Genomic DNA, 8,099 nt, shown 5'->3' with positions numbered 1-8,099 from the left:
GCTGTACAAAAAATATATTCGAAATTGTCAGAGGTCCTAGAAGCTTTAACAACAAATAACAAAAAAAATATAAAGTTTTAGTTAAATCTGACATTTAGAGTCATTCCTGATGTCATCCACCTTGACAACAAATCTAGTTCCATCTAAGCAAAATTAAGCCACCAACTTTATCTGTAAGTTTAGTGTTGTTTTAATGGGTAAAGTTAACTTTACCCCTAAAGAATGCGAAAGTTACCTCATCACGATGTCAGCCAGTGAGGAGTTTATAACAGGTATTCAAGAGACATTATCATACCAGAGCTAATGATAATCTATTATTTCTTCAACATTCATAGATTTTTTTTTTCTTTAGAGATAGGAGACAGTTCCAAAGCATAAATTTAAACTACTTATCAGCAGAAGTCTAACTCAAGGTACGAACGTGCACTAAAAACAGTGACAAGGATTCATTCATTTAAAGAGTTTTATTTAGTTGCACCTAGGTCAAATAAACAATTTATCATACCAGATTTACAGTCAAAAACACTGCAGTAGAACATGGTTTATTAATTGCAAAATCAATATTTAAATATTACTTTTTTTCCTCAGTCTAATTTCATAGTGAAAGCATTTGGCATATGTTTGGTCAGGTTATGGTTTATGTGCACGGGAGCTTGTTTATGTTAAAAACAATGTCAGATTTCTACATTTCTGTACCTCTACATAATGATAATACCTCTGATTTTGCTGCAGTTCGTTTTCTTTGTGTCTTTACCTATGCCTGTATAAACAGGGTTCAAATGGCAATGTCTGTGTGTGTGCAAGACACATTAGGCAAGAAACTCTATATGTACATTTAAATTTTATTGTTAAGGAAGATTTTCTTTAATCACTCTTGGTTTTCGTATGTAAAGCACCACACCTGAAACCAAACGGGAAACCAGTTTGCAGGACCAATTCCAAAGCCTCGTCCAGGGACAGACCAGAGACAAAATCCAAAGCAACAGCGAACAGTAAAACCCATACAAACCCCAGACCAAATTCACAACTGAATTATTTTGGTTTCGTGATAAAAATGTTTGCATTTGTGACACTGCCACATCGTTTTGTGCACAGCGTAGCAATCCTTGGACACTTTCGTGATAGAGAATGTGAACATCCAAGGCGACCTTTTCAGTGGTTTCAGACCACCTTCTGCCAGCTGTTGAATAGTCAGCATCTCGGGTGTGGTGCATCAGAACCAGGATGACCCTTTGACCATCTGTCGAAAGAGAGGAGTGAAATGAAAGATGGAGCCAGGAGATGGACACCCCAAAAAGAGGACAATGTTGGCCTCGTGAATTTAAAATTAATCCTGTATTTTTTTTTAAATAAAATAATCAACAATTCAGTTTATTATGAAGCAAAAAAGGGAAAAGGTGGAACTGCGATTCCTTACATGCCACATTTTCCAAGGCTGCCTCCACGTCCGAGCCAACTCGAGAGGTGATTGGACAGAAAAGAATGATGTGTTGAGCATTCCCCTTTGTTTCCTCCAGCTTCACTGTTCTCCTGACTTGGTTCATAAAAACTGCATCTGCACCAAAAGTTTCCCCTGTGGTGATTTTCTGAATTTTAACTGGTGGAGGAGAAAAAAACACAACACAAAGTCAAAACAGTACAAATCCTTGCAAGCTGCATATCAGCTGGAATATTCACTCACCTGCAGGATTCCACATGTTTCCGTTGCTTAACACAAAGAAGCACAATGTAAGATACAAGGAATATTTATCTATCCAATCCATAAAGGTTTTGTACCATTTGTGTGCTAATTCCGATTATGCCCGAAATTCATCATACAGTCTTGCAGATTTAGATTTTCATTTTGTTTTCAAGAGGAAACACAAGGCATTTCTGAAAAAACAAAACTGTCTAAAAGGAATATCAATAATTTAAAAAAGATTTTATTTAAAAAAAAATTAAATACAAAATTGTTTATTCCTTTCCCAGTAATCAATGGAAAAATGCATATTATACTAGCTTTACAGTTATCAAATCCTTCTTATGTTTGCTGACCAGCTTTGCATGTTCCACTGGTGTTTTAATGATTTATCTTTGGTGAAAAGTCCTTGTAGATTGAAAGGTCGCCTTGCCGTCAACATAATTTTCAGCTTCCTTCACAGGTTTTCCATCTGATTCAAGTCAGGAATCCACTCTGTTAATATTCCTTCCATTAAGAAGAAAAACAATCATAACATCTAAAAGTAAAAGTACTTGCCAAGCATAATACCTAACGGCTTATATAATGTCATTAAGTGTACCTATCGTATTTAGTTTTAACTGTAACTGTTACATGGAGATTATTTTAATGGCGCTAACATTTATTTAATAACCAGGACGTGAAGGAGTTTAGCGTCAACTTATATGTAACATTCATGGCGGGAGACGTGATCACGACTGCAGTAATCATTGTTACTTGCAAGCTCATAACATAGCTTATAACAATATACAGTAATTGTATTTATTTACTGCAGTCGAGTTCAACAAAAAGCTTGCCAAGATTACATAAAACTTCACTAACACAAATTAATTTAACATCGACAGCGTTTAGCAACTTAACTTACCTCAATATGTTTTTTCAAATTTGATGGTGAATTTTTGAAAGATAGAATTTCATGCTTTCGGGGAAGGCAAAGGCGGCATTGGAATCTCCAGGAAGCGTTTTTTGACCCAGTTATTTCAAAGAAATCTTTTAAATAAGCCACATTACAGGTACATGCTCTCAAACATAATATCTTGGAAAAGCAGAATTTTTTTGTCACTCATTTCAGAAATTGAAACCCTTGTGTTATTTAGATTCCTTACACATAGTCTTTATTGTTGTAGGTTTAATTATTAAGGTTTTCAGATCATGAAAACCCAAAATTCTGTCAAAATTAGAATATTCATAAGATCAATAAAAAAGTTTTTAAACAGAAATGTCTGGCTACTGATAAGTAATTTACTTATTTAAGCACATTTTTAGAAACTCAATACTGGGTTGGGTCTCCTCTTGCATGAATTACTATATCAATGAACCGTGGCATAGAGGCGATCCGCCTATGGTTCTGTGCGATGTAATGAAAGCCCTTGTTGCTTTGATAGCTGCCTTCAGGTCATTTGTCTTGTTGGATTTGAGTCACACATCTTCCTCTTGATAACACTCTGTAGACTCAAGTCCTCAAAGGCTGGCGTCATGCAATGTTGCTCTCCTTTGAAACCCTTATTTATAGTTTCTTTCATTGAAATCCAAAATCTCAATTACAAGAAAGGCCTTTCTCACTGTCATCACACCTGAACACATAATTAGGTCATTTGCAGGACTTGGGTCATATCAAAAAGTTGCAGGACAGCTCTCAGGTACTGGACTTTGACACCTCTGCAGGGTTCAGGTCAGGCGACCACTCAAGCACAGTATTACCAGGGTCACCGAATCAGTGTTTGCTCTAACATCTCCTGGTAGACAGGTGAGTTGACTTTTGACTTTCTAAAAAAAACAAAACACACACACACACACACACACACACACACACACAAAAGAAAACAGTGGGCAAACCTGCAGATGACATGGTACCCCTCAAATTGTCACTGACTCTGGAAAGTTCATGTACAATATATATATATATATATATATATACATATTTACAAATATTGTATTTATATTTTCCTTTTTGGTATATTTGTTTTGAGAGAAAAGTGGACCCAAAGTCAAATTCCCTGTTTGTGTGCACACACTTGGCAATTTGATTTATTCGGAGCCTCTCCACTCTTCCTCTAGATTCTGGGACTTTGATTTCCAAATAAAATGTAAACTTTACTTTCATTTGAATAGTGGACAGACAGCTGAGTGACAGTCTTGTGAAACTCCCCAAATTCTTGAAGGGACTTTGCCTGACAATCCTCTCAAGGCTGCAGTTAGCCCTGTTGCACCTTTTCCTACCACACTTTTTCCCTTCACTTAACTTTCTGTGAATATGAATACGACAGAATCATCAAAACTACAAGAAAAACACTGATATATATATCTATGAGTTTCCTGTTCTGAAATGAGGGACAGAAAATATTGAACTTTGTCACAAGTCAAATTTTCTGTGAGGTACCTGTATACCTAAATCTGCCAAGATTATGACTAATTCTGAGCTCAACTGTATATCATCAATTTGATATCAAAGAGCCATTATATAAAGATATTGCATCATATGGTCTGCAATACTCTTTTCAGTAATGTTCTTTGTTAGTTAAAAATCATTCAGATGGGAGTGCCCAAGGTTTACGTTACACTTTCACTGCAAAAGAGAAAGCTAGATCAAGTCACAGTCACTGATTTGTCAGCTTCAATATTTTACACTACTTTTCTGTACAAATGTTTTGGTAGCATATGTATCGTGGATGATGTTTTAAAAACAACAGTTATTGTGATAAAGCTGAGTTACCACTACGCTTTTGGATGTCGCAAATGTCCAATCTTTCCACTTTAGGACAGTTAAACTTTCAAAAACGCAAAGAGCTGTCATAAGTATTTAAACAAAACTCTGATTCCCATATCAGTCCTATAATATTAAAAGTGAAGTTGAGAGCCAACAACGAAATAAAACCAACTTTTTAATACCCTACCTTTCCTGTGTTTCGGCTGCAGTAGGGTGAAACACTGAATGAGACTGCTGAAAGAACAACCACGTCAGACCAAATCTTTACTTTTGCTTTCAGTTTCAGAGAAGCTTCATGGTTTAAAAGAAATCCAATAGCAGTTGAATGAATTACTAAATGATAACGGTCAGATTGCAGTGCAGTTTTGTAGAATCAAGCAACAGATTCAACAGGGTTTTATTGCTACTGACAGAAAACGAAAGTCTTCAATGAGAGTCATAAACTGTCAACCAAGAGCCAAGTTCACTTTCCATATTACATTCCTTTATGACTGCTGACAGATAATAAGGCTCAAATCTCTCGGCATGATTGCAGCAGCTCTCATATGCCATACTGGCTTCTGCAACAGAATTGGCACATAGACAACTTAAGCATTGAAGAAATGTATCAATAATAAAAGAACAATCACAGGCTATGCTGAGCTGTTATGGAGCTAAAACAGTGACTGCTTCCATTGAAAATTCAAACATTGAAAAATCACTTGCAATGTCATTGAAAAAGAGATTTGACATTGAAAAATTTGATATTGAAAAATCAAACATTGTTAGAAAGTAAAAACTTATTATGATATTCTTATTTTATACTGCCGTTTTTTTCAATGAGAGATGTTTTCATTGTCACTGCAAAGTTCCTTCAGCTATATCGCTACAAACCGGCATTGTTTAGCCATTGGGGCGGGACTAAATTGAAGGTCGCTTCACGGGCCTTCCATTTTTTCCGGTACTCATCATCTACCTGTAGTGAACTTCTGAAAAGCTCCGGTCAAGTACCGCTGCTCGACCACAAGAAAGGGTATTATTTTTTATTAATATTATCTTCATTAGCTTATACAGCTAATGATTGTAGGGACATGGAGCTAAACCAGTGACAGAGTGTGGATGATGAGGAGTACTGGAAAAATGGAAGGCCCATGAAGGGGGTAATTGACAATTGAAGCTCCTCACAATTTACAGAGCATTTGACTCAATGTCCAGCACATGAATAAACCAACAAAGAGCCTTGAATGGATCTTTGTTGGTTGAATGGATCTTGAAGATGCCACCCAATGAAGATATAATAAACAAAAGTCTCAAAAAATAAAACATTGTATTACATTGTATTTTAAAAGATGGGGTGTTGGTGTTTATCTAAAACCTTTGCAAGTGTTAGGCTCAGAACAGGTGGACCCAGTATTCGAGGCAGACAAATAGTTTAGGTTTAATAGTTTATTAAGAGCAGAAACGGAGAGGGTGGTGTCGACGTCTACAGCGGGAACCTCTGCAGGTGGAGACAACAGGTTAGTGACCTCGTTTAGCTGAGAGTGCTTGCACACAAACGAGAGAGTCCCAGACGCAGGTGTATCGGAGGTCGGAGGACAGGCAGAAGGTCAGAATCATGAAGACGAACGTGAGCAGGACGAGCCGTAGAGCGAAGCTAAAGACAAGGTTGGGGAAATGGTCGCTTGTCGGAGCCAGGAGATCAGAGAGCCGGAGAAGTGCCTAGGGACGATCCAGGACTGAGTCGGGTCACAGTTCCAGGTTTGATACACAGAGCAGCAGACAGGCTGGACGAGGGCAGGCAGGCTCGGTAGTCAGGAAACAAATCAGGTCGGTACACAATGGGCAGAGATCAGGCAGGTAGTCAGGTCTGATCTGGAGTTTGAGGCCTAGAGGAGGAGCGGACCACCTAGCCAGGGTCTGAGATGGGGACGGACGTTGGGTCCTGGGGGTCGGCTGGTGCTTGCATTTCTGCTCTTCCCAGGATTAGGGCATAAAGTTTAAGTATGGAAGTCAGGGTGTGGGAGAGGCATTGCCTCCAGGTTTGTGAGGTTGACTCTGGCTGGCTGGTTCGGATCGTGTTGGCCCCATCTCTGGATTGGGCTCGTGGGTCGCCGGGGCTGGGAGCGAGATAGTGGGATTAGGGCTGGAGTATGGATCGGGTATGTCGGATTTGGACACTATTGGGATTGGGTTGGTCCCCCCATCCTGATAATGGGGATCATCTCCCAGGTCTGGAGGCTGGATACCCTTCCTGGGTGCTGGTACCTGGACCTGGGAGTATAGGATGTGTGTGGTGAGTACGAGGGTGTGCACAACGTCCTTTTTTATTTATTTATTTTATTATTTTTTCTTGTTTGTGTGAAGAGTGTACATCTGGCGGCACAAGGGTAGGAACAGTGTGAATGTGACTATGTATCTGGTTTTTTGTTTGTCTTTGGGCTGCCCTCTCTCCTGGGACATCTCAGATCTCCACTAAGCATGACTCTGCCCTCTGGGGGGGGGCGGGTCTTTGGCTCTTCACAACCACTATTGAGCATTTTGATTATGGATAAACCTTACATATACAAGTGAACTCTCGCAAACACCTACAGGTGCTTTGATCCAGGTATTTACAGATTCACATCTAAAAAGAAAAACCCTACTATTAGCTGTGGCTGTCACCTTTTATATCATGTATTAAACAATACTACATATCTTACAGTGGTTTTATCAAGGCATTGGTTGGCTGTTTTTTGTCTTTGGTCTCATTAACCATACATAAAGATATAAGGAAAAAGGAAAAAACTCACTTTCTATCCACAATACTCACTTGCAAATTACCATAAGGAATCACAGAAATTAGTAGAGACGCACCAATCTGATACCCGGATATGATCTTGACTCTGATATTGACTATTTAGCAGGATCGGATATCAAATGATTCACGGCAATCTAGCATTCCGATCCAGTCATTTCATGTTTTTTTTTTATTAATATCATACACAACAATACAGCTAGAGCCATTCAGTCACTTCAATTCTATGTTTGCAACGCTGGCTACGCCATCAAGCAGAGCACACGCAGCAGCTAGTGATGAGCAAACACAGGGCAACATGGAACAAGTGCCGGATTAAGGCAAGTTTGTTATTTGGAAATATTTATAACTTAGTATGCCAACGAGTCCGACTGCAACATACAATATCCACAATGTGAAAATTGCAAGAGGTGGTGGTAAAGTTGGTAAATTCAGCATCACAAACATGGCTAAATATACAGTTCATTCAACAGTAGTATCAGCCCACGTATTGGCAACTGATTAGAAATTAGTATATATGTGACCTGCCACAGCAAAAGTAGGGACAAGTCGGCAGAGCACAAACTGAGAAACACGTGAAAAACCGTATCTTTCTGAGAAAATTGTGATTTTTGTTTTATTGCAAAATATGCTTGTCAAACCCCTCAGTTCTTTAAATGGCTGTTTCAAAAGTTTTAAAACAGTAAATTTTGTGTGTAAAGTTGGGATGTTTTCAACCTAAAATCCCCCTGACCGATATCTGCATGTCAGGGTGGGGAAAGCCACGGCTCATTTGTATACCGCCTTTGTGTGGCTCCGCAGAGGCTTTTGTTATGCGTGTCAGCCAATAAGCTCCATGCTTGAAGAGAAAAGAGGGCTACTTAGGTTTTAGCACCCCTGGTGGGAAACACACCACATTACAT

At 38.8% G+C, this 8,099-nt stretch overlaps 1 long non-coding RNA gene across 1 annotated transcript; it reads right to left on the bottom strand.

Annotated features, from left to right (window-relative positions):
- Positions 1 to 488: 488 nt before the first annotated feature.
- Positions 489 to 4,668, bottom strand: LOC105940266. The gene is made up of 4 exons (XR_004930150.1): positions 4,612 to 4,668; positions 1,682 to 1,707; positions 1,418 to 1,597; positions 489 to 1,240 (listed from the first exon to the last, which is right to left on the bottom strand). It is a non-coding gene; the product is annotated as an uncharacterized LOC105940266 (long non-coding RNA).
- Positions 4,669 to 8,099: the final 3,431 nt, after the last annotated feature.

The sequence above is a fragment of the Fundulus heteroclitus genome, unplaced genomic scaffold (assembly GCF_011125445.2).
Source record: "Fundulus heteroclitus isolate FHET01 unplaced genomic scaffold, MU-UCD_Fhet_4.1 scaffold_676, whole genome shotgun sequence".
NCBI classification, from domain to species: domain Eukaryota; kingdom Metazoa; phylum Chordata; class Actinopteri; order Cyprinodontiformes; family Fundulidae; genus Fundulus; species Fundulus heteroclitus.
Note: the sequence above shows the minus strand (reverse complement) of the source record. Positions and strands in the feature narration are given on the sequence as shown.